Source organism: Megascapheus bottae, chromosome 8 (genome assembly GCF_031878675.1).
Source record: "Megascapheus bottae isolate mThoBot1 chromosome 8, mThoBot2.hap1, whole genome shotgun sequence".
NCBI lineage: Eukaryota > Metazoa > Chordata > Mammalia > Rodentia > Geomyidae > Megascapheus > Megascapheus bottae.
Window position 1 is genome coordinate 20,272,823 of NC_143516.1, and position 27,759 is coordinate 20,300,581.

General features: G+C 37.1%; 1 protein-coding gene across 3 annotated transcripts in view; it reads right to left on the minus strand.

The window, feature by feature from the left end:
* The window catches only part of Pde7b (phosphodiesterase 7B), a 294,549-nt gene that overhangs the window by 219,137 nt on the left and 47,653 nt on the right, over positions 1 to 27,759 (minus strand). The window contains exon 1 of one of the 3 annotated variants that reach the window (XM_090338074.1): positions 7,377 to 7,479. The exons of the other annotated variants lie outside the window; for them this stretch is intronic. The gene's annotated coding sequence lies outside the window, so the exon portion shown is untranslated. Of the gene's footprint in view, positions 1 to 7,376; positions 7,480 to 27,759 lie in introns of those variants that run through there. 3 annotated transcript variants of the gene reach the window in all.

Sequence of the window (27,759 nt, forward strand, 5' to 3'; positions counted from 1 at the left end):
GTATGAAATAGTAGGTGTCTCTTGGTCTCATCAGCTCATATTCCTCCATCGATTTTTTTTGCATTTGTAATTTTAAAACATGTGAGAGAACTCCTAAATTAGAAAGAGATCACCTTTAATACTGGAAACTTGAAGAGAATATTTGATAATGCATTGGTCAAAAGCAAAGCCTGGGTACACTGGTATTGATTATTTCTTTCACCATTATTGTCATTGGCAGCTGAGCTTGCAGTGAAAGCAATACTCAGATGCATCAATTAGAAAGTAGCTTGGAAATTGCACTGTTTTAGTTATGACAATCACTTTTTAATGGTGATAAAAAAAAACCATCCAAAATCTCACAGTAGTTTAGGCTGTGAAATTTTTGTACAGTAGCTCTATACTTTCTACCAGACTTGTTAATTTAAAACAAAATGTAGGGAGCAGAAAAATAAGGTCATCAGGTTACTTTGGCCTGTGTGCTTTCAAGCCATGAGAAAGTATTTATTATTTGTGAGAAGAAACATTTTTTTTCAGGAACATCTCATTAAGCTGTATGCTAACAAGTATTTTATATGTGTAGGCGGTTACTATGAAAACAGTTAGAACCAAGGTGCAGGAGGCCAGGGAATAAGATAACATGAATTCAGTAGAAGCAACAAATTAGCTCAAAGCCTAAGGTTATGTACAATCATTATAAATTCATTGTTTTGAGAAAGTCACTGCTGTTGGTTTTCTCTCTTTCTTCCATAGATTTGTGAGGGAAACTAGGAACAAAATTTACTAAAACTAGTCCTGGGATTGACGTGACTAGGCTGGATTTGATGATGCTCAGAACATACTAATCTGAAAGGGTCCTGTGGCATTTGAGAGAATGTTAAAACAGGAAGGTTTCTCTAACCTTCTTCTGCACTTTTCTTCTCTAAACAGAGTCAGACAGACAGTTGAGCCAAATTCTGTAAGCTCATTGCCTTAGGTTGTTTTGGAAAGGATTTTAAGTATTTTTATCCCCACATCCCCAACCAAGGTCAGCGTCAAGCTATGATCTTCCTACCTCTCTCTCCTGAGTTGTGGAGCTAAAGACATGTACCACCATGGCCCATTTGTTTGTTGAGATGAAGCACCACTAACTTTTTGCCCAGGAGGCTTAAACTATGATACTCCTATTCTTTGTCTCCTGTGTAGCTGGGGTTACAGGGATGAGCTGCTTGTTTCCAGTCCATAAATTCTATTTCAGGAAAGCTATGTAAGAGAGATAGAAGAAAATAAGCTTCCAAAAAGAGCTTTCCATGCGATGTTCTAAGATTCTTCTATTCTTCTTCTAAGTGTTATTAAACCATCGTCTTTTACACTGCAGATGTATTTTTGTTATTTTTATTTTTGTAATTTTAACAATCTGTGCGTCATTAGTTGTAGAGCTGACTTCTGCACCCCTGGTGTGTTTGGGGCAAGGCAATGGCAAAATTCATTTTTGTTGAGTTTTCCCTAGTGAAATGTTTCAAATAGCTGATCTTATGAATTTGTGTGCCTGTTCTATTTTTGTTTTTTATTTTTTATAAACCAAACAAGCTCAATTTGGCAATGCCAGGTCACATACAATCATGCTAACATTGCCAATGAAGTATCACCAATGAAACAAATATGAAACTCAGAAAAGTACTTGAGGTATATTGAGATATCACCTTACTGGAAAATCTAAGGGCTTTGAAATGACATTTAAATATCTCACAATGCACGAGATAATAGTTCCAACAGTAAGTGAAGAACTAAATTTTTTTAGGACCTTTGTTGATACTGAACTCTTTTCAAACTCAATTCTTGGCAGTCAAGGCATGTAATATTTCTCCATGCCTGATGGTACTCACCCTATAATCTCAGCTATTCAGGAGGCAAAGGTAGCAAGATCTCAATCCTGGTGGCAAACCACCACAGTTCTGAGCTACTTGAAAGACCAGGTAAGAGAATCACAATTCAAGATCAGTATGGCAAAGTTATTGTGGTCCCTATCTGAGAAACAAATTACAACACAAAAGGGCTATCTGGGTAGGTAGCTCAAGTGATAGGGTTCCTGCTTAGAAAATGTAAAGCCTGGGCCAGGAGTTTGACCTAGTGATAGAGTGCTTGCCTAGCATGCACAAAGGCCTGGGTTCAATTCCTCGGTATCACATACATAGAAAAAAGCCAGAAGTGGTGCTGAGGCTCAAGTGGTAGAGCTCTAGCCTTGAGAAAGTCCAAGGACAATGCTCAGGCCCTGATCTTAAGCCCCAGGCCTGGCCAAAAAGAAAAAAAAAAAAGAAAATGGGAGGCCTTAAATTCAATCCCTGGCATTAAATACAAAGAAAGAAAGAAAAAGGAATGTAACATTTTAGAGTTTTCAATAGTTTATTTTAAAATACAAGAACTTCCTACTTGTTTTCTTTCAGCATATGTTTTGGTTTAATAGAATAATATCTGGAGATGCCAAACTATAACATTTGTCTCAGCTACTTATTTATATAAACAGAATTTTTCATGTGTTACAAGAAAACAGAGAAACATTGTATGCTGAATTTGATAGGAAACTACAAATATCACCCATCACTCCACTTAGACTTTGCATTTCTGTGCTATTAAAACCGCCTCTTTCTGTTTGGTGATGTGTCAAAATCTCACCTACTCACTCAACCTAATCATTTCATGGTGTGACAAGACTTTAATAAATAAATAATCCCCGTGTTTTCAAGTGCCTTTGACTGATTGTCTTTTTAAGCGAACATTCTACTTTGATTTAAAATTTAAAAAAACAAAACACTGCTATCTTCACCCTTTTCCAATAGTTGGAGCTTTTTCATACCTTAGGAATTTGGAGTAAGATCCTGCCACTCGAAAAGTGTGAAAATGTGGTAGAACACTTGCAATTGTGATGAAGTAATGGTGTGATTCTCAACCAATTATCTCTCCTCTCCAGTCTCAGATGGCACATCTCTACATGGGTGTTTCTATGACTGTGCTTGGACTTTAGGGCCACCTCTTCGAGGTTCTGCATGCCTGGTTTCTCTTAGGTTCATTGACTTCTCAGAACTGGTCACCCCTCCACCAAGAAAGAGGTTTATCCCCTCGCCTCAAATACTCTTGCCTTCTCAGTGAATGCTAACCTATCAACTCAATTATTATCTCCCCTAAAGGAACATTCCTTTGGCTGCTCCTTTCCCTCCCTCGAATGGACTTTACTTCATGGGTTATTATTACTGTTATACTATATTTATGTTGGTAGTCTATTGGTTAGCTTCTTTTTATCTCTCCGTCCTGGGGCTTGGACTCAGGACTCCATCCTGGGTGCTGTTCCTGACCTTTTGTGTTCAAGGCTAGGACTCTACCACTTGAACCACAGCTCCACTTCCAGCTTTTTGGTGGTTTATTGGAGATAAGCGTCTCATCGACTCTCTTGCTTGGGGTGACTTCTAACTTCATTCCTCCGATCTCAGCTTCCTGAGTAGCTAGGATGACGGGGTGAAGCACCAGCACTGACTTTAGCTTGTCTCTTTTAAATTGTAATTTCTATGAGATTAGGAAGGTTGTTTTTACAGTTACTGGATGATAGTAGACAATTTTAAAGCAAGTGTCTCAGTTACCCCATATTTAAGATGAGGACAGAAATACCACCTAGTTCCTAGGGGGTCTTGTGGATGTTAAAAGTGCTCTATAATACACTCATGGCAATGTGTGCCATGTATTAAATGTTTAATCTTATTTGTTGAATGAAAATATACATTTAAAAATTGTGTACCTATGATTTGTACTCATCAGTATTTCAAGGACTTTTCTTCTTGTAACCAAATTATTCTCAAAAACTTTAATTTTTATTTTAATAATAAAATTATTTTGATTATATATTTTTTCACAAGTTTTTTTGAGTTTAGGATTTTTTTTCCTAGACTTGGATTTATTGAATGCAAGGATAATAACTTGTTTTTCTTTACTGCTGTGAAAGCTTTTCAAAAGTTTGTTATAGTTTGGGCTAGTATTACATGAGGTTCCTGTGAATCTATATTACTAATTATTATTATATTAAAAACTAATTAATTTGATAAGCAAAATATTATTACTTGAAGCAGACACTGGTGGCTGAGATCTGAGGACTGCATTTCAAAGCCAGTATGGGCAGGAAAATCTGTGATTCTTATCTCCAATAAGCTACTCAAAAAAGCTGGAAGTGGTGTGCTGGGGCTCAAGTGGCAGAATGCTAGCCTTGAGCAAAAGAAGTTCAGGGACAGTGCCCTAAGTTCAGAATCAGGGGGAACAGGGGGAAACATATATATATATATATGTGTGTGTGTGTGTGTGTGTGTGTGTGTGTGGTGTGTGAATAATATGAATTAGATTATCTAGCTTATAAATGAGGTGCATGTCTATTGTTCAATGTGCATTTCTAACCATGTTACTAGGTTTTCTCCATATATGATTGGAGTTCATTACAGATAACAAATGGTATCCTATTTGGTTGGTATTATATCAAGTTCTTACTGTATCTTTGATTTTATAAAATTTCTATGTGGAAGTTTAAGTTTTTATGTTGGCAAATCTGACATCTATTCTCTCAGTGACATCTGAACTTAGGCTCTTCTTCTTTATCCTAAGACCACTGCATAGACACAACAATATTTTTTATTTCCTGTGGTTCTTAATACCAAAATACTTGTCTACTTTACGTAGCATCTATTTTGTATACCCCCTCCTCCTTTTCTTCTTCCTCCTCCCCTTCCTCCTCCTCCTCCTCCTCTACTGCTTCCTCTTCTTCCTGCTCCCTTCTCTCTTTCTTTTTCTCCTTCTCTTTTCTCCTTTTTAACCATCCTGGGGTATGAAGTCAGAGTCTTATGTTTTGGAGGCAGGCATTCTACCATTTGGGTCATGTCTCCAACTCTTTTTCTTTTGCTTTAGTTTTCTGATGGCATCTCACAGTTTTTTCCTGGGGCCAGCCTGGACTTTGATCTTCCAACCTATGTGTCTGTGTAGTTGGGATTACAGACATGTACAACTGCATCTGGTTCCATTTTATACACTTTCAAGCAGCCTGTATGAGGATCTCTGCACATATCACAGGTGAATTGTGAAGCTTTGGTTCATATTTTATAAGGTACTAGTGCAGCTGTGTGACCCCCTAGCTCCAGGCATACATCTCCCTTTGGTTTCCTGTACCTACAGCATAATTTGCTACAAAGTTGGCACCCAACATATGGTTGCAAAATGGTATGAAACTTTTTCATGAGAAATAATTCTATTTATATTACAAAAAATGTGGCATGAAATTCACTACCTAGATTGTATTGTCTACTTTTCTTTCTTTTTCTGTTTTGTTAATAAACAGTAATAAAGTAGAATTGATACCTCTTGAAAGTTCTAGTAAAGTATGGTACAAGGAGGTTTTCCAGAAGGTAATTATCTCATTATATTCAAAGCATTTGTGCCATGGCATGGACTGTGGCTGAGAACCAAACACCCTGAAGGGATTCGCTGTGGGAAATGACATAGCCAAATTTCAAGATGGAACAAATGGTAAAATCATACAGCATCTTAATTTGATGACCAATAGGAAAAGTTTTTCTGCCTCATCGAATCTTATACAGCAAGGAACTTACGGTGTTCTTGGGAGCTTAACTGGTAACAAGAAAAGTGTACAAACCCCCCCATTGGTACCTAGAAATTTTCTTAAGATAGTTTAGAATTAATTTTGTTTGGTGTTCATGTTTTATAATAGATATTCATTTTTGGTGAAAAATTCCTAATGTAGGTTAAGAAATCCCCTGGGAACACCAGGTCAGTGAAGTCAAATAGCCTCAAAAGATGAAAGATGTTCTTCTCTTGCTCCGTAAAATGATGAATAATTAGAATCAAGCTAGGCTAACTGTACAGTGGGGTGGAAGAAGGCATTTAAAACTCACAAGTAAACTCAGTCTCATTCTCATTTTGGAATGGTTCCTGCACTTACATATGAATAAGAGAGTGACTCATCCCCTTGGGAATTCACAGTACATCAAACCAAATTAGGAAGCCAGGCAGCTGTGACCTGGTTTTATAAGGTCCAAGAAAGCTACAGAGTTTCACTCCTGAACCTTGCAACTCCTGAATCTTTCCCTCCTTCCTCCGTAAATTGAGATATGTGCAAAGCCTCCTGACCCATATCAGACATGACTCTTGCTTTGTCTTTTCTACCATCTTGTAGAGTGGTCTAAACTATAGTGATAATAACCCCTCATGAAGTGATTTCTAGTCCTGGTGTTCATTTTAGGTACATTGACGTTTACATGGGAGAAAGCTCTGTGTCTGGGTCTTTAAAAATGTTTGATGAAGAGTAGGAGTGAGGATACTAATGAGAGCAGAAGGGGATTTGAAGTTTCAGATTCCTTTAATGAATGTAGGACTTGGAAAACAAGTCTAATGGGACTTGGTTTGAGTCATTTGGGGTATGTGTGATAACATCCCTCTGAATTCTGAAGCACTAACAGTTTACAGTTAGTACAGTTTTGGATTTTGTTTTTAGAACCTGGGTTTTATCTGAATTGATTAGAATACAATTGTGAGATAGCTCTTATTTCTTTATTTTCAGTGGCAAATCAGCTTTGTTTTCTTGAAGAAAATGAAAACTCCTTTCGGTAAACCATTACCTAAGTCGCAGAGCTTTAAAAATGAAGAAAAGTAACAAACCCCCAAGCAAACACTAAAAGAGAAAACCAAAAGGCACAAAGAAAGAAAGGAAGGAAGGAAGGAAGGAAGGAAGGAAGGAAGGAAGGAAGGAAGGAAGGAAGGAAGAAATGAAGAACAGAAGGAAGAAAGAAAGAAAGGAAGGAAGGAAGGAAGGAAGGAAGGAAGGAAGGAAGGAAGGAAGGAAGGAAGGAAGAAAGAAAGAGAGAAGCCCGGAAAGCCAGATGACGGGGTGATGAGATGCATTTTGCTACTATAAGGGAATCTATTATGGAGTCAGCATGACAAACAGGAAATTACATGTGCTCATTTCTGTAATAACACTGGTATTTTTATTCTACTTCGGTGACAAACAATTCTCTCATGGATGTTATTTAGGGGAACACTTGCCAAACTGTTGAGCTCCTTCACTGTAATTATTTCTGAGAGAGGGACTTCTGTCATTACTATTACAACCTACAGCCTTCGGAAGCCATCATCCACCTAAGCAAAGTACTCATATCAAAAGAATCAGATCAATCTGCAATCTGCCAGTACTAGGATGACCTCTGAAACAAGACACCAGTTGTGGTTAGGGAGAAATGGCTTATTTTTCAATAAACTCTAGTTATCTTTTGATGTTCTTCTCACAGAGGAGTGGAGTTAAGCCAAAATACTGTTCTTGACATTTAAGTGAGTTTAAGACTCATCCTTGGCACCTGGTGCCCTTTCTGTCTTACCCACTCCTATTCTTCAAAGCTTCCACATGAAGAGGGAACTGTGCTGACGCTTCCCAAGAGAAAAATAATTCACCAGTGCTGGCACGTCCCAGGAGAAAAAGAATTCACCAGTGGCAACTGCAGCCGCACACTGTTTATCAGAACACACAGTTCGGTTGACTTCCCACAGTGACGTCGTTGCTCAGCAGTTGCTGATGAAGCTGGAGACCTTCCCAAGCCTGATCCTTGGGGTTGGGTATTCTGCACCGGAAATGGTCAACCAGCTCGCATTTCAAAGACTTCTCTTTACTAGGTTGTGTTTAGCTCTTAAAAGAAATGGAAAGTAACCTAAATCACAGACTCAGGCTAAAGCTGTACTTGAAAGGATTCCAGAACTTTGAATGTTGAGGTTATTTTTCTATGGGTCCATAAGTTAACTATAATTACTGATGTTTAGGTGACTGTCTTTCTCCCGGCCTTAGGCTAGGGGAGCTCTACTGTGGAATGGAAACAAGTTCCTAGGAGAAGGAACTGTCAGTGATTTGAAAAGCAAATTGTCCATATGGATAGGAACATGTACATTTATTTGTAAGTTGAAAAGTAGGATCAAAAGTATTGCTTCTCAAAAGAGTAAGGGATCAAAAATTTAAGATACATGTATTTCAAAAGATAAAAGAGATTGGAAGAGAATTTGCTTACTATGTGGCAGTCAGCATGGCAAGCAATTAATCTTTATCTGTGGTTCTGCATTCTAATAAGAAAATAAATCAAACAGATACAAGCACACTTTCTAGTAGTAGAAGTACCATGATTGTCTTAAGCTCTTTTGCCAAGAAAAATTTCAAATTATATTTAAATACCTTTAAGAAATTATTTAATTACAAATGGTCAAATTAAAGGTTTGCAGAGACTCATAATCAGCATTAAAAATTTTGATATATTTTTATATTATCTAAGGCGATGGAGACTACAATTTATACAGCCTTCTGAAGTAAAAGCCCTGGACTTTGATTTTCCTATCAGATATTTACTTTGAAGATCTATTGTAAAGAATGAATGAATAAAAATTTAAAGACCTTTTATAAGCAGGTGTAAAAGTAACATCAACAACAATTAATGAGATTAATTTTGTGCCAGGCACTGTTCTATCTATATTAACTTCTTCATTGTCATAATTCCTTTGTAAAACAGGTAGTCTCTTACAAACCATTTACATATAAAGAAGTCATGGAAAGATTAAATAATTGGCTCAAGGTCATTCAGCTTGTCACTGGTACTGTAGGAAGTTAAGTTCTCCATTCTTAGTCTAGAATAGCTTCTGCCAACACAGAACATCTTGAAATGTTAGGGAAGACAAAATATGTTGTTCTTTGCCTAAAGACCACCTTTATAATATATGCATACATATATATTATAATTTAATAGGAATCCTTAATCACACCAGAGATTAGGACATATAACTATCATGTCCAGGAAAAAATCATGAAGAGTGTTATAGCAATTTACAAAAAGGACATGAGTATGCATGAATATATTTTAAATAATTCTAGTAAAAATGGATATATCAAATATGGAAATATTTCTTAATAAGTTTCATGAAGTCATAAAGGACTCAGAAAAGCAATTATACTAAGGATAAGACTGAATCCTTAGGTGAACCTCTTCAGATATCCCTTGTTAGAACAAAATGAGCAAAGAGCTCAATATCTGCTGCCCATATTTGTTGATGGAAATTGAAGAGTTTCAAAAAAGGAGGTGTTGGGGTAGCCCGAGTGAAAAGATTGGCTCTGATTGTTTTCTTCTCATATTATAGCCAGAGGAGTTCTTTTATTTGAGAAGACATTTGTGATTCTATGAGCTGAACACATATTTTCCCTAGGGAATGGTGCTCAGACTCAGTTGACCTGAAAATGTGATATGATAGCTTGATACTTTCATATTTTTCCTATTAGAAATATAACTTGTGGAGAATTTTAAAATGGATACACAAAGAAGTCATTTTTTAAAAGTTGATGACCCGGATGACCACAGAGCAAATAAAATACCATAAAACAATCCTCATGTAAAAACATAGCAGCAGATGTAAAGAAAGAATCTGATTAGAAATGCTTTATTTATTATTCATGTCACTGTATGGGATGGGAGTTTCTGTATTACCCATATTTTATGGGATTGCAGATTGTACTTATTCCTCATCCAAGCAAAAATGAACATTTAAAAATGACAAAACATTGTATTTCTGCCTAAATACCTTATGACAACCATCTCCCTAAGTCACAGAATGAACTGTTTTCATGGAAAAAGTACCTTGCCTCAAATGAATTAAAATTCTAAATAGTTTTACAGTTTCACATAAACTACGTTCTAATATGGCATTTCATTTTATAGGTATATAGTAAAATATATGTCATCCTTTGCAGTTTGCTTGACCACTTCAGTGCTTCACATCTTTGGGCTTCAGAAATGACATCAAATGTAGGAGATTAAAAAAAAAATTCTGAAGTCTAATACACACTTTTTTCACTCCCAGACTCAGAAAAAAGTACAGGTAGTTTCTGCTCTCAGCCACCAAGATGTAATTGGTCACAAAGAGTTTATTCAACCATAAACTATGGAAAAAATCTAGATAAATGGGGTGAAATAATATCTTCAAACATTAAAAGACACTGTAAAAAGAACTGTGGACTCTGAGAAACAGGAATCTCACAGTAGAAACTCCTGGTGCACCAGCTCTCTGTCTAGGCCCAGAGTTAGACAGAGACAGATGGCTAGGTGGAAGCTACACAGAACCAGGACAGTGAACAGTGACCCTGATGAGGGGACGAGGTAGATACTAGAGTTTGGGGCTCCTAGAGTACCTTGAATTTTGGAAGAAACCAAAAGTAGGAACTGCAAAAAGATGACTCTCTGCTGAAAGTTCCTTACTAACATACGCGTGTTTAGGAAAGCTATGAAGAGTAGTAGTGAGGGGCTGTGAGGGAGCTAAATGACTGGAATAAAGATGACACAACAGTCCATCAGCTAGACATGGCAAGAACACTACCACATCCATTCTATAAGGTCATCTATTATCTCAAGAACAAAACCAGATAATGACATTGCCATCAGGGAAACTACAGGACTGAGTTCCTCAGTGAATAGAGATGGAAAAGCATATCAAAATACTTGCAAGTCAAATGCAGAAACACCTTAAAAAGATTGTACATCATAATCCAGTAGGTGTTATTAAGATATTCAGGATGGGTCAATATATGAGAATTAATAAATGTCATTAAGCACAGGGACAAAATTAAGATAAAAATATTATATAATCATCTCAGCAGATGCAGAATTGTCAACACTGACAAAATAGTGACAAAATTCAACAACTCTTTATGATAAAAGCTCTAAGAAACTAGGAATAAAAAGAATATATCAACATAGTAAAGGCTATGATAAACCTGTTTCCAACTTCATACTAACTTAAGTAAACCAAAAAAGTTATCTCTGAAGACAAATATGAGATAAGGGTAGTTACTCTCAAGTCTTATTAATATAGAGCTTGAATTTAGCCAGATCAATAAGGCAAATGGAAGACATAAGAGAGAAAAATAGATTACTAGTAAGCAAGGGAGAAATTTAAATTATCCCTATTTGTAGGTGATATGGTGCTATACTCAAAAGACCCTAAAGATTTCCCCAGAAAATTATTACAATTAGTAAACAGTTTGAGCAAAATAGCAAGATTCAAAAGCCAACATTTTGGGCTGGGAGTTTGGCCTAGTGGTAGAGTGCTTGCCTAGCATGCACAAAGACCCAGATCCATTCCTTAGCACCAGATACATAGAAAAAAGCCAGAAGTGGTGCTGAGGCTCGAGTGGTAGAGGTCTAGCCTTGAGAAAGCCCAAGGACAGTGCTCAGGCCTTGAGTTCAGTCCCCAGGACTGGCAAAAAGAAAAGTTAGAGATGTCACTAAAAGAAAGACCTCTTATTTTCATAGATTGTCAAAATTAATAGCATATAAATGAGTTTAGAACTAGAAGTAATCTACAGATTCTGTGCAATTCTTATCAAAATTTCAATGTTGTTTTTAGCAGAAATATGTCAATTCTATACATTATATGGAAGCACAAATGAGCCCCAACAGTCAAATCAAATTTGAGCAAAGAGAGCAATGCTAGTAGTGTCTTAACACTGGACTCCATTCTACAAAGCCACAGGAACAAAAATACCAGAGTTATAGAACAAAAAGAGACCCCTAGACAAATGGAATAGAAGATTGAGAAATAAGCCTAGACAGCTACAACCATCTTGATTTTGACAAAGATGCCAAAGACATACACTGGGGAAAGATAATGTCTTTCACAAATGGTATTGGGAAAACAGAATATTCACTTGGAGAAAAATGATACCAGACATCCATGAAGAAAAATCAACTCAAAATACATGAAGGATCTTAATTTGTGATCTGTAAAATTGAAAATTCCTACAGGAAACCAAAAGAAAAACATTCAAAAATCTAGGCAAAGGCAATGAGTTTCTGAACAAGATTCCAATTACTAAGGAAATAAGAGCAAGAATTGAAAAAAAAGAAAAAGGAACTGTATCAAATGTAAAAGCTAAAAGCTTCTGCATAGCACAAAGCAAACAATCACCAGAATCAAGAAATAGTCACAAGATGGGAGATAAAAAAATAATGAAAAATAATGTAATAAATGGGCAATTGAATTAAACACAGTTCTCAGAAGTGTATATGGCCAATAAATACATAAAGAACTGCTCACCATCCTTAGCTTAAAAGAAAATATAAGCCAGGTGCTGATGGTTCACGCCTGTAATCCTAGCTACTCAGGAGGCTGAGGTCTGAGGATCACAGTTCAAAGCCAGCCCGGGCACTAACGTCCATGAGACTCTTATCTCCAATAACCCACCAGAAAACCAGAAGTGGTGCTGTGGCTCATGTGCTAGAGCACTAGTCTTGAGCTGAACAGCTCAGAGATAACACCCAGCCAGAGTTCAAGCCCCATGACCGATTAAAAAAAAAAAAAAAGAAATGTAAATCAAACGAAAACCGAGATTCCATCTCACCTCAGTGAAAATGTCCATCATTGAAAAAGGAATAAATACGGGCAAGGAGGCAGGTGTGGGAGGACAGAAATGACCCTATAAATGTGCTGGTGGGAATGCAAATTAATAGGGCCAGGAATAATGGAGTGGACTTTAAGATTTAGTATACACAGAGGACAGATAAATTTATGAACATAATTATAAACTCTTTTGACAATGTGGAGTAGTACATAAATATTAATGTAAAGAATAGTATTAGAAATATAGAAATGAAAAGAAAGGGACAGACAAGAAATTGAGAATAGGAATCATTGGTCTAACTGAGATATGATTCATGGTTTCTTATTTGCATTAAAACAGTTTGAGATGGGGGCTGGGAGTTTGGCCTAGTGGTAGAGTGCTTGCCTAGCATGCATGAAGACCTGGATTCGATTCCTCGGTACCACATACATAGAAAAAAGCTGGAAGTGGCGCTGTGGCTCAAGTGATAGAGCACTAGCCTTGAGAAAAGTCTGAGAACAGTGCTCAGGCCCTGAGTTCAAGCCCCATAACTGGCACAAAAAAAGAAAAAAACAGCTTGAGATGAAGGTTTTGTGGAGAAGTAGGAGTAGTGTTTGGTTTTTGGATGTATTGAGTTTGAAATGCATTATACATATTCAACAAGACACAGCAATGGCATAGTCTAGATTTTGCAAAAAAATAAAAAAATTATGCCTGTGCTAGAAAAATACAACTGCTTTCAGTGCATTGTATTTGATCCTTTTAGAGAAAACTATTAAACATTATATATTCAAATTAAAAAAAAAACAGTGTGGAGATTTCTCAAGAAACTAAAACTAGAAGATTGTAGACAGCTACAACCATCTTGATTTTGACAAAGACACCAAAGACATACTTTATAATCTGGCTATAACACTCTGAACATGTAGCATAAGGACTCTAAGTCACAAAATAGAGATACTTGCTCATTCATATTTATCACAGCCCCATTTACAAGTAATGAATGCACCCGCACGCGCGCGCACACACACACACACACACACACACACACACACACACCAGTTTTATGAATCTTACACCTAAATGTAAAAGTGAAAAAGGAAGAAGGAAACACAGACTACCTTTGCAGTCTTAGGGTAAGCAAAGATTTCTTGCATAGAATACAAAAAAGTCACAGTTTTGATAAATTAGATCATCAAGTTAAAATTTGCTGTTTAAACATGTATTTATAGCTTATGAAATTTGTCTTACATCAACTAGTTATTATAAGTTATGTGAACTATATATTATAAATACCTTTCAAAGATATCATTTTTCCTAGCCATGCAACAAGGAGAAAATACCTTCAATAAAATATTTGGTGACACCATTCAAAAAGAAATGTACTTATTACCTGACTTATACAACTCTGCTTTACATCACATTTATACTAGCAATAAAATATTAGAAAGACAAAAAATGTGACGAAGGAATTGTATATAGAATAGTTAAAACCTTATCAGTTAATTGCAGTTCAGTATCATCTAGATTATTCAGTACAAAAGGACAAAAGAGTTGGGTAGGTGTACTGCATAGTAATGAGCCTGTGATTAGTCACCAGAGAAATGCAAATTTAAACCACAATGATTTATCATCACACATCCATTAGAATGGCTAAGCTTAAAAAAATACAAAAAACCCAACCAACTTTGGCAAGGATGGGAAGCAACTGAAATCTTTTTCGTTGTGGCTGCAAATGCAAAATGGAAAAACTGCTTTGGAAAACAGCTGGGCAAGTTCTTACAAAGGTAAATATTTATCTACTCTGTGACCTAGTAATTCAACTCCTCCTGTTTACTCAGAAGAAGCAAAATGTGTCTTCACAAAACTACTTGCACAATGTTTGTAGGATCTCTACTCATAGTAGATAAACAATGAGAACAAGTAACATGTTATGAGAGGAATTTCATCCATACGGTGAAAGTTAGTATTACCAAGGGAATGCAAAACAAAATACACACTTCAACTCAGATGACCTTCAGATTATAGCAAGCTGCATGAAAGGAACCACAAAAAAAAGACAGTACAATCTGTTGAATTCCACATAAGTTCCACAACAGGTGAAACTCATCTGTGTGGAGGGGGGGAGGAGAGAGTGAGAGAGAGAAACAGATTTTGTTTACAGTAGAAGGAGATTAGACAAAGTCCAAAGGGATTTTGGGGAGCTGGCCATAGACATTCTTTAATGTAGTGTGTGTTATGAAAGGGGTAAGCATCCCTCAAAGTTCATCTGACCCTAAGACACAAGATTATTGTACTATATGCAAATTATATGCCCTCCCACAACAAGGTCTAGCAATGACATTTCCATTGTGTGAACAAAAATGAAAACCAAATGAGACACACTTACTAGACACAAGCACGGCTGAAATTCAGAAGCCTGATAATTCTAAGTTGTGGCACTGACATGAAGCATCTGCGAATCTCACACTTTGCTCATAGGAATGTAAAGTGTCTGAAAGACTTTGAAAGCAGTTTTGGCAGTTCTTATAAAGGTAAACATACAGCCAATGTATAACCCAGGAATACCACTAGTAGGTATTTATTCAAGAGAAATAAAAACATATAGCCACACCAAGTCTGGCATAGCTATTTTATAGCAGTGTTTTATTTATTGATTTTATTCTTTAGAAGATAAATCCTACATGCTTATTGACTGGTGAAAGAAGAGTTAAACTCTGGCATATTGGAATAATGATCGGTAACAAAACCCGCGAATTCTGACATAGACAGCATCCACATCAACACAGGGAAAATCTCCAAGGCATTATGCAAAGTAAAAGAAGACAAGTCAAAAGGCTAGCTGCTGGATGACTCCTGCCCAGTCTCAGAAAGGCAGATCTATGTTTGTAGGCAGGATTTCATGGAGAGTGAAAATGTTCTATATGCAGATTATGCTTTCTACGCAATTGCATATGTTGATAAGAATTTTAAGAATTCAAAAAGGCAAATTTCAGTGTCCATTCTATTTCAGGTAGTTGGTAAATAGTACATAGTGAATATTGGTTACTGATGTAGTAGCTAGCTCGGGTCATCTTTGTAACCATAGGGGAATTCCCCCCAGAACCCCTGAGGATACCAAAATCCATAGATGTGCAAGTCTGGTACATGCATTTACCTATGCATTCCCACACATGTAAAATAATCTCCAGATACTTATAATTCCTAATTCAGTGCTAGTATTATACAATAGTTACTATTTTATTAGTTAAGGAGTAAAATAAGGGGGAATTTAGTATATACACTTTCAGAGCAGGACCAGTTTTTTCCAACTATTTTTGATCTGTGATTGATTTAGTCCTTGAATGCAGATACAAAGATTATTCCAACCCTGTTTTAAACAGGCCACTGTAGAAGGCTGAGATATGAGGAGGAGGAAGTGATAAAGCTCAAAGCTTAAGCTATAAGGAATGAAGGTAAATCCTCAAGCCTCTTCTGAACAATAAAGTGCCAACACTGTATTGTACTCTACTCTGCATTTCAGGAAAACATGGACCCTCAAACCAGGAAAGTGCCATGGTTATCTTCTAGGAGTTACGGCCTTAGGATACTGACAAACTTAGCTCCCTCATAGAGAGAATGGTGCCAGCCGAGAAGGTATATATCCATTCTCATACCTTCAAATGGTGTCAAGTCTTGCTATGATGCAAATAATGTACTCTTTTCAAAGTCCAGTTAAGAAAAGCAAACTTTATCAAAGATAATCACAAAGACTAGGAAAATCTATGCTTTGATGAAAACAGATATAATTATGGTTAAATTTGAAAGCAAATAGAATTAAGAGAAAATGCTTTTACTTTCTAAGAACTTCTTGAATCAGGACACTTAGCAAAGGTGAGACAGGCACTGGTAAAATTTCAATACAGAGGTCATTTCCTATGGCTGACTAGTGCCATCAAAGGTCAGAGGGAGTGTGCTGTGCCTGGGAATAAGGGCTGCAGTGGAGTTGGCCCTCAGATTACAGCTAAAGGATTCCAGGCAGGCGACAAAATGCGTGTTCAAAGGCCCACTAGGGGCCCACTCAGTTCCATACTAAAGGAGGTGATGGTAAGGGGGTCTGGCAAATTCGTGGTAGAGAATAGCTCAGGCTCAGACTGGACAAAGCTAAATTTTACTCCAGGCACTAAGCAGCTGTGTAACTACTTAACCAATGGTCTGGAGATTTTAAGGATTTTTTTCCCCCCTTCAATCTAGTATGAGGTGTTTGGAAAAGAGAATTAAAAAATCAATATTTAATTTATAAAATTGTTTTACAGATGAAAAAAGATAATGATGTGAAGTCCTATATACATTCTGGCACACAGAATGTGTTCAGTGAATATTTGGCACCATGATTTGTGTAAAGCAAATGGGATTTAGAGTTCGTTAGAAGATAAATATTTTGTGAAGGGTGATGGGATGACCTGGTTTGCCTCAAACATTCTCACTTCTAGCACTGAAAAGCCCTGTGTGCTGAACAACCTTGCACCCAGGTAAAATAATGGTCCTGTAAGTTCTGGTACTACCACTAACCAATTATGTGATTTTAATTCCCTCTAAGGTTTTTTTTTTTTTTTTTTTTTTGCCAGTCCTGGGGACTGAACTCAGGGCCTGAGTACTGTCCTTGGCCTTTCTCAAGGCTAGAGCCCTTCCACTTGAGCCACATCACCACTTTCAGCTTTTTCTATATATGTGGTACCTAGGAACTGAACCCGGTCTTTGTGCATGTTAGGCAAGCACTCTACCACTAGACCAAACTCCCAGCCTCTCTCTCTAAGTTTTTAAAATGTGAGCCCCAATTCCTTATCTGTAAAGCAAGAATGATTGAAAAAAGGAAAATGGACGCTGACGACACTTAAATAAAATACTGCCTGAGAAGAAGTCAGTACTATCTTAGAGACTCTTCACTCATTTTTCTTCATGGCTTTTGTTCATTTTCTTTTCCTTTGCTGCAAAGTCTTTTCACCTTCCTGTCCACTCTGTCAACGAACTGCTTATTCCATGAATTCCTTCTTCTCTTAACTGCTCAACTTGCGACAAACAGAACACTCAGAAATAGGATGCTAGAAATTTTACAGGTGAAGTAAATAGCTCCTTATTTCTTCTCACAGGTACAGGTGCCTAAAGTATGTGTGAGGTGGCAGTTCAGTCGATACTAGACACTTCTAAACATATTCACACCATTTACTGTCAGAAATTTCTTAATAGTTCTTGGCCCCTCCACATCTTTTAGAAAATATTTCCACATGTGCTTTGAGCCCACAAATTCAAGACCACTTTTTATCAGTGCTATCCAATATAAACATTATACAAATAACAAATGCAAAGCACATCTAAAAATTTTTTTAAAAAAAACCTCTAGTAGCCAAGTAGTTCCAGTGGTCAAAAGTGAGCATTTCAATGTATAACCCAAATAAAACTATTCATAATTTATTTGAGAAATGTTTTCAGTAAAACCTAGCTCAGGACCCCACAGCAAATGCTCAAAATCTACCAAAGTCTGTGGCTAACCTATCAGTTGTGTAGGTTTGGGGACTTTTGTGGTTTTCTACAAAGATCCAAAGTGTCCAAGCCTCGACCAGATTTCGGATCCTCATATGCGGCAAACACAGAAACACAAAAGACACAGATAACATGGTGAAAAATCATATTCAAATACAGACAGGAAAGTACATGATAAAACAGCACAGTATTCCTGGATCTATCTAAATAAGTTGTTGATAATACATTGGTTAAAAAGTTAGGTCAAAGATAGAGAAGCTGTTGATTGAGTGTTGGGAAATATCACTTTTGTTTATAGAAAAAAGAGAACTTTCCTTTCCTTTGGGGAAAGGAAATACATGATCTGTGGTGGGTAATTCGCCCAGTTGGTCACTGGGGAAAGTCCATCACTCCTACAAAAATTAGGGCACTGAGGATTTGCTTATATTTTTCCTGAACAGCTGTGGGTGTAGAGATTTAATGGACCACCTAGAATTTTCCTGTCACAGTTAATTATTCATAGGGATAGTACATGACTTAATTAGAGTTCTCCTAGTCTTCTTACAAAGAAAGATTATGTTTAATGAGTTATTCACTGTAATTACTGAATCATTATTCATGGCCAAATATTTTTGCCTTTTCACTCTTCTATTTCAAATATTTTCCCTCTGTGAAAGATTTTCATGCACAGGGGATAGAAATTTGTGCTATCAACAGTATAATTACTGCCCTCTGCTCTATTTTTAACTCTTTCATAGTCATGCTGATATTAGAATGTAACTTCAATATACAAAGTAATGGCCAGCATACAGGATGAAGCTAATCAAATTGAATTCCAGGATATGGAAACAATAGATTTGTCTGTGATTGTTGTTCTTAATGTACAATATGAAGCTATTTCTTTTCTCTTCTTTTCCTCTTCTGGTTTATTTTATGTTGTTACTGTATCTAACTTTGTTACCTAGCATATTGCATAAATGATTATTTGGAAAAGGAAAGGTAAGGGAAAAACAATATGAGTGGGAGCAGATGGGAGAAGAGAAAAATGGGAGAAAAACATGGGAAGGGTAATGATGTTCAAGAAGTACCCACTATCTGATGAATGTAATTGCAACCTCTCTGTACATAACCCCAACAAAAAAATAAAAACAATAGAAAATAAATCATGAATCAAAACAAAACAAAAAGTAAAGGCCAGATGTATTTTACGGGTATGTAGTCATTTTAAGAACATGTTCTTCAAAATCTAGAGACATTAGGACAAATAGTATGACACTAAATGTATGGACCTCCAGGAGAAAGAAACAAAAGCCATATAATGAGTGACTGTTATCCTTAATGTACTATGTTATCTCTCATCTCTTTTGCCATCCTTTGTTTATCTCATACTGTTACAATTTTTCACCTTGTTATCTGATATATTTTATATGTGCTTAATTGGTTATTTGAAATTAGATACGGAAGGGGGGAAATCAAGACAAATGGGGGGAAGGTGGGAGGGAAATGGGGACCATGTCATGAGAAAGGGTATCAATGTTTGTGAAGTTATGCACCTTCTATCTGGTAAATATAATGTAACCCCTCTATTAATCACAATAAAAATTATTTAATAAAAAAGAACATGTTCTTTAGGATGAGACTAAATGAAATGAACTCTAGGACATGGAAAAAAGAGGTTTATCTTGTGTGATTGTTGTTCTTAATATACTATGTTATTTCTCTTCTCTTTTTTTGCCCTTATGGTTAATCTCATGTTGTCATTGTATCTGACTTTGTTACCTGGCATATTGTATATACATTTATTTGTTTATTTGAAATAGAGAAGGGAAGGGGGAAAACAAGATGATTGAGAGGGGGTGGGGGGGACAGAAATGGGGGCAAAACACAAGAAGGGGTATCAATGTGAGAGAAGTAATGCACTTACTACCTGATGAATATAACTGTAACACCTCTATACATTATCCCGACAAAAAATAAAAAAACATGTTCTTCATGTTATTTAATAATATCTTTGGTTATGAGGTAATGTAATCAGAGAAAGCTTAAAAATTTTCTAGGTGTTAGGGGGAATGTGAAGTTTAGAGGAAGAAGGGAAAAATAATACGCAGAGTGCAGACATTTTTAGGGTAGTGAAAGTACCTAATAATAAAAGATTTATATTTTTACACATTTGCCCAGATTTATACGATGTACATTAACATGTAAGTTAAACTACACACATTACACTTTGGGTAATGATGATGTGTCAGTGTAAGTCCAACGATAACAAATGTACCACTTCAGTAGGAGACATAATAATAAATGAGACCCTGCCTGTAATTCTTATATACACTATTTTATGATTCTATAAAGAAATACCTAAGGCTGGTTATTATTATCATCAGCAAAAGAATTTCTTTAGCATACGGTTCTGAAGGTTCAAGGACATTGGCTTAGCTCTGCAGAAGACTTCACAGCAGATGGCACCACAGGCTGGGAGCACGTGTGAGAGACAGAGAGCACATGGCAGGACTGGAAGGGTTAGGCTTGCCCTCTCACATCAACTTGTTCTTGTAAGAACGAACTCAGTATCCCACAAGAACTTCTTAATTCCCTGTGAGGTCAATGCCCTCAGATAGTTGTTCAAGTATCTAGTTTCTACCTCTTAAAGGTTGCAATACCTCTGAGCATCACCACAGTAGACTACCATCCTCCAACACAGAAACCATAACCATACTACAGTAATACAGCAACAGGCAGTCTAGTGGAAATCTCCTTCCCTTCTGCTCAATTTTCCTATCACCCTCTAATGTCTCTAAAATGGACTTTAAAAGTAAAAACAAAACAACACAACACAACAAAAGTAAACAGTATCTAGATGTTTCCACAGGAGAATCTCAGTACTATGTTGCAGATCTTGGATGCTCTGCTTTATTTATGTTCTTATCCCCAGCACCCATGACATTGTGGATAGGCACCTGAGATCACGATATTCTTTTGATTTTTTTTTGTACTGCTACTACTTAAGAGCTGTGGGGGAAAAAAACAGCTTTTCAGAAGCTGGAAGAGTAGATAGGTGAAAATTAGGAATCCGTTGAATGGGAATGGTTTCTAAGATTGTACCAAGGCCATCTTAGCACAGGGTATCAGTGACTGGTAAATTGCAAGCCCTGCTGGATTTTGCAATGGATGGGTTTTGGGGTTCATATACTGAATTTTACTGAGGCACTTGCCTGTAATCACAGATAACCATGCACTGGTGCCATCTATATTTCAAGGCCAGACATCATCCCTAAAATTTAAATTTCTAGCAGCTTTACTGATCCCTATTTGACCCACAGACACATCCAAAGCAACACTATCTGTCAGGTTTGGGTTCCCAAACAGCAGGAAGTTTCTCTCCATATGTAAGCAGCAGAGGACACTATTAAAGCTTAACAAGTACCTGGTGCGGTTGGTAAGATTGCTAGAGGCCAAGGGTTGAGCTGCTCTGCCTCAGTCTATTATGTGCTCACTATGAACCTTTGTGGAAGGCTAGTGCTGTGACTTCAGGTGTAGCACCTGGCACTTTGTTCCCACCAGCAGTGACATTGTTGATAGACCTTTGACTTGCTTCCAGTTTGTTTTTTTTTTAAATAAAGGCTATCATGATATTCTTTTGAACATTGTTATGCAGCTATATTCTTGTCAAGAGTTGTTTCTTACAAGCTGGGGGGTAAGAGGGGGTAGGTGAGCCAATGGATGTGATGTCAGTTTGGTTACCCTAACAACTATGACACGGAGGTTAAGAATGCATGTGGACTCAAGTGAAATCCCATTAACCACCTTTGTATAATGACATCCTGGGAAAAGTATAGAAGACGAAAGACAAAGAAAAGTTAAAAGGCTCCCTAAATTTTGGAGTCAAAATGAGGACTGTAACTATATTCATGCTGTGACAAAATTTGCAAAATAGAGATGCATTCAAGTCATTCCCTCGAACACAGTTTTTCTCTACCATGCCTCTCCTTACACAGCAAGAGCTGTAGGTTTGGCTGTGGAGCCATCTGGTTAAAACGATGCCACGCCAGCAGGGTGAGAGCTACATACTGAGCAGCAGCATAAAGGCAGAGCTTGGAGCGCCGCCAAGTTTCTAAGACGGAGCCAGTACTCCAATGGGGAAAGCTCTTGGTTACTGTTTAGTTAAGATGTTGAAAATGTTGGATAAACTTTAAGATTCCATCCAAATATCATTTATTTAAGAATTTCCATAAAATGCTATTCGATGCAAGCTCTGTACAGTTGTAGCCTCGGCTTGATCCACGGACCCTGACTAATAGCTCAGGTCTCCAGTAGGCCTGTTCTGCCTGTTATTCCAGCTCATGTCACTCTGGGCACACTTCCTGGAGACCCAAAGACTGTGCTTTCGGAACTATACATCGAATTGAGAACACAAGGTTGAAGTTTTCTGAATGTATGAGATTATTCTTTCTAATGTTAACCAAGAAGTGGCGGAAAATTCCAGGGCCACTGAAGCCCAGGGCAGGCGAAATTCCCTTCTGTCTTGTTCCCCTATTCCTTGAACAATCTAGCAAAATGATGCCTGCTAACACCACTCCAAAAAGTGACCCGAATGCATTCCAATTGCTTGCCACACAATCAGTTCTTTCTGTCTGCAAAAAGGCCTGGGATTCATGCTAGCTTCTGCAGAACACAGTTAGCTTGCGTCATATTGGCCCACTCCCCACGCCCGTGCTCCCACACAGAGAAAGAAACACGGTGAGACTGGTTATGCGGGCTGTTTGGAAGCTGCTCAGGCCCCAGGTTTCTGAGCTGTTTACCTGCTATGTTTCCATCTCAACTTTGGTGGCATTTTTAACATCTATGATATTGCTATGAAATATATTGATCTAAAATACGTAGGAAAGAAGAATAAATTCCCTGAAAGGGAGGGAGATAATGTAAAGAGTATAATGAAAACAATTGAATGCTGTGTTTAGCCACAAGTAAGCCAAAGAGATGTCAGAATTGGCTGATTTTTCTCTTTTGTTCTTATATTCAATTTATTTTCATTTATCAGCCATGAAAAATAATATTTTCCCCAACTCCATACACATACACACATGCATGGAGTTTTATAATGTATCTGAACATATGTACATGTGTTCTACAATATTTATCTAAGTAGAGAGTTAGATACATCTAAAACATGATCCTATTACAAAATGATTTTTACAAAAGTAACATAAAATCCAGGTACATTTGCTAAAGGCAACATGTTAGTTGGAAAAAATATCCTCAAATATCTTAGTAGCCCTTCAATTAATTTTTTATTTCCTAATTTAAATCATATTTTCTACATTTACAATATAATCGGATGAAGGATATCTATATGACTTCTAATTAAGGATGTGTGTATGACTTCTAGGTCTTGGTACAAAATAAAAATGAAAGTCCTCTTGTTTAAAAATTATTAAGGATTTCAAGATGGAGCAAGCAGAGTGTTAAGTGAAATACTAGCCAGTCAGAATGTGGGGCCCCATTTCTCTGGTTATATCCATGAAGTATCTCTGAATGGAACTTTTGTCACCTGGCTTTACAAAACCCTACAGCTTGTGACATGTTCCCCAAATATCTTCTCACATAAATAACCCAGTTTCCCAGTAGCACCATTGGGAGTTGTTGATCTTGGGAGGAGGGGCTTGATGAGAGGTCTTTAGGTCACTGGGAGATGGTCCATAAAGGGGATGATGACACTCTGTCCCCATCCGCTTTTTTTTCTGCTTCCTGGCCATGATTTGAGCAGTTCTCTCATGCTCTCCACTATTACCAAATGGTCACTTCTACCACACATCTGAAAGCAATAGATCCTCCCATAATAAACTAAGACCTCTAAAGCCATGGGTCAAAGTAAAACTTTCCTCTTTAGAATTTAATTATCTCCATAGTTTGTTATGATGATGGAAAGCTGATTGAGATGGCAAGAGCATTTTGCATTCATAGAAGAAAACTAACTTTGTGAGGTTAATCTTGTGTCACATATTTAGGATGGAATGGCAGTACTGATGTTCAGTGTCCATAGATCGCTGTAGATACATCCCACAAAACACAGAGAAGTTAAGGAATATGTCAAGCTTGTACTGATGTTGTGATTGAAAGTAATACTATGTTCCAGCACATTTCAAAGTTATTTTATACATGATGTTGGATGTCATGTTATAGTACATCTAGCACCATGCCATTACAAAGATTATTAAGACACTGTTGAAGGGAAGTTGGTTGGACCTGACATGAGAAAAAATATGGCTCAAGGTAATCTGTTGTTCATAAGTATTTCTTGTTTTATTTGAGAACTGTAGTAGTTCAGAAGGAGAATTTGCAAGAGCAAGTATCTAAGTGCTGTGCACTCTTTGTTATGAAAATTGAATCTCTATGGGATCCATACTTTAAATATGTATAATCAGATTCAGCCATCAATGAGCAGACAGCTGTCCCCTGTCTAATAAGTGACATGCTAGAACCTTGGGAGCATTTGTTTCTATTTCCAGGTGGAGATATTTACTTATTCTGACTCACCCTGGAGTCAGGTGCTTGCTCCACTTTGCAATAATTCAAACTTTGGCAAAGCAAATTCTGGACTTAGCAGCCTTGCGAAAGTCCAGTTTAAACATAAAATTTCTTGCCCATTCCCTGTGGTATTTGAATATAAATAAGACATTTGGTGTGATGTGCACAAACTTTGAGATGAGGATAACTTAAGCCCAAATTGCATCTTATTTAATTTGTAAAAATGTGATTCAAAAGGGCGGGGCTGGCTCATTGGTACTATGCTTGCCTTGCATGCACACTAGGTCAGAAGTTTAATCCCCCACTCTGCTGAACACAAAGTGATTCAAATACAGAAATGGAGTAATAAGATAACTTTAGATTGATAGTACATTTTGCTCTGGAAAATCTTCTGGTGTTTTCTCACCTATTTTTCATATGTTCACTTTTTAATAATTAATAGAATAGTTCTTCTATGGGTATCATATGAAATATTTGTTTTTTATTTTCATACATATTCATAAAAACTATAACATCATTTAAAATCTTCTACTATTTTTCCGCCCAAATCAGACTTTCTATGCAGTATGACTAATTCACTTATACTTGCTTTAAATAATAATAATAATAATAATATTCTGATGGTGTTTTATTCAAACGTGTGCTCTTAGTCAAAGTTACATCCCAATTTGTTCATGGTCCTCTTTGGGCTTAGATATGAATGTAGCTCTTCTAGAATTGTTCTAAACATGTAGAAATTCTCTTTGGTTGACTGACACCACTCCTGGGGAAAAAAAAACCCAAAATGCTGAGCGTTTCCCAAATATTGGGAGAACAGAAAAATCTGTTCTCCTAAGATCCTGTACTATTTTTCCACTACCTGTGCTACAGAGCCAGTGTACTAGGATGAAAAAAAAGCGCTCTCTGGAAAGATATTGATGGCTTTGAACCCAAGCGTTTTCCAGCTGTCTCAATCTAGGCAAGTAGCAATTCCATGAATTTTAGGAACTCAGTCACATCCCATGGATAGAGTTTTTTCTCCCCCTTCAGATGATAATTTGTATAATGATGAACTAAAATGGTCAATCCACTGAAGTATATGGTATGGTATAAGCATTTTTGAGACACCATGAAGTCCCTTTTAAACAATTAATGTGTGCTTTGACAAAAGGAATATTAGGAAATTAAATCAGGTCTTATTTGGGGCATAGGTACCCTACTGAAAGGTGGTGAATGAATGCAGAGGAGAGTGGCAGTAAATGCAGCAAAATCCTTTATATACGTATGTAAGAAGGAAATTTGATGAGACTGGTTGGGGGGGGAAGATAGTTGGAATGGGTGATTGTGATCAGGATGTATAAATGGACATGTTAGAATAAAATCCCTCTGTACAACTTACAGAGGTTAATCACAAAGAAAGAAAACAAAAGAAAAAATAAAGTGGTTAGTGTAGTGTAGTTATAAATGAAAATTAAATTCCAATCTTGACATTGTTTTGTATGTCATTTCACATTACCTAGCAATTGACTGTACTCAGAGCCTAGAATAATGAGGCATCATGAATTGCTTTGGGAATGAAAAAATAAATTATTATCTGGATATCAGAGTGCTAGGAATATAGGTCTTGGAATCAGACTGCCTGATTTGGAAACCAAGTGTTACATGGTTACTTGGTTATTCAGTTTTGCACAAATCACTTAAGCTCTCTGAATGTGTTATGCAATAGATAGAATGAAGGAAATAATACTACCACTGTACAGGTTTGCTTTAGAGGCAGCTGTGTGGCCAGAGAAAGGCTAGCTTTCTTCCTTGTGTGCCAATTATATTGAAAGCAACCTCATGAGTAGTAATTATAGTTCTTAAATCATATTAACATATGGCTTTGAATGTATCCTGCAAAACACAGATACAACACAACTTATCTTTTCTTGTCAGGAGAGTTACTTAAAATACTTCGGAGACATATACTATTCTCAAATTTACACTATTGCTTGAAAAAAGAAGGGGATACAACTGGAATTCAAATAATAATACTACTACTTACGTTTTCCACTTGTTCTGGTGGCTCATTTATGAACTTTTAATTTTGAAATCAAGAGGAGGCTGTAGCAAGAATATTGCTTAGAGAGTGCTTAGGAATCCCTGATATTCTGTGTGTCACATAAACTGCCCTGTTTTAGATGATGTGTAAAATGGCAATCTTACTTTATTTGTCACATTATGTCTGTTGCTGACTCAGTGCACAAAAAAGAACAAATTGTGTAATTTGAGTTGAGAGCAATCATTTTTTGCAGTTGTTCTTTTAAAGAGAGAGAGAGAGAGAAAAACACCCTTCACATAAAGAGCCAAAACTTGCTTAGAGATCTGTGTGCTCAACTGCCACTGACGTCACGAGGAGGCTGTGTGGGCAGAAATTGGCTGACTTCCTCCAGAGTGTCTTTTGAAAGCTGAACATATTGAAAAAGGAGAAAAAAAAGGCACTCTTTTAATCTCCAACAACAATAAGGAGATCTGAACACCTATCTGGGTGCCACATGTTACACAGAATAAAACTTTGTCATGTTCAGATAGGGAGAAGGAAGTCCTCTCTGTCTGAAAAATAGAGGATATAAATTTCTATCTTCAGAAACGCTCTTGCTTAATCAGATATGGAATCTGAAGCACAGACAGATTCAGACCTGTGCCCAGGTTACAGAGCGCCCAAGGCTGGATGAGGACACTTTCGATTTTCTAGTTCCTTGATCATTCGGGGTGGTGTAACTGGTGGAAAGGAAGGTTTCTACACTTCTCTTGCATTGGGTAAATCCCGAGCACTGAAATGACTACTCATGGAAATGAGGACTTTGGTCTATGGTCAAAGTTACTAAAAACTGCAGATACAGTAAACTGCGTGTTCTGTCTGGACTGAAGGGACTGTAGAGGAACTGGGCCTGGACAATGGGAAGTGGTGCCAGCTCTCAACGAGGAGGTACATACTTCCCCTCGGACCTTCTCAACTCCATGAGCTCTCCTTCTCATAGCTCAGGCAGGCTGCCTCTTGGGACTGGAAGAAGGCTGTACTGCCAACACACTTCAGTCAAAGATATATTTTTGCAAAGATGGGGCTCTACTCATGCATTTCTTCCTTTAAAAACTTTCATTGAGCAAATACACGCAGCCAGGTTGTGAACTTCCAGCAGTTGAAAACATTTTTCAAGTCTATACTTTCAAGAACCACAGGGAGACAATACTGTTTCCCCATCAAATAATAGACTTTACATACACTGTAGTGATTCGCAGCAATCAGTCATTTCCTATAGGGGAATAGGTATTATGTTCCTTTTTTTTTTCCTTTTTGTCAGTGGTGGGGCTTGAAC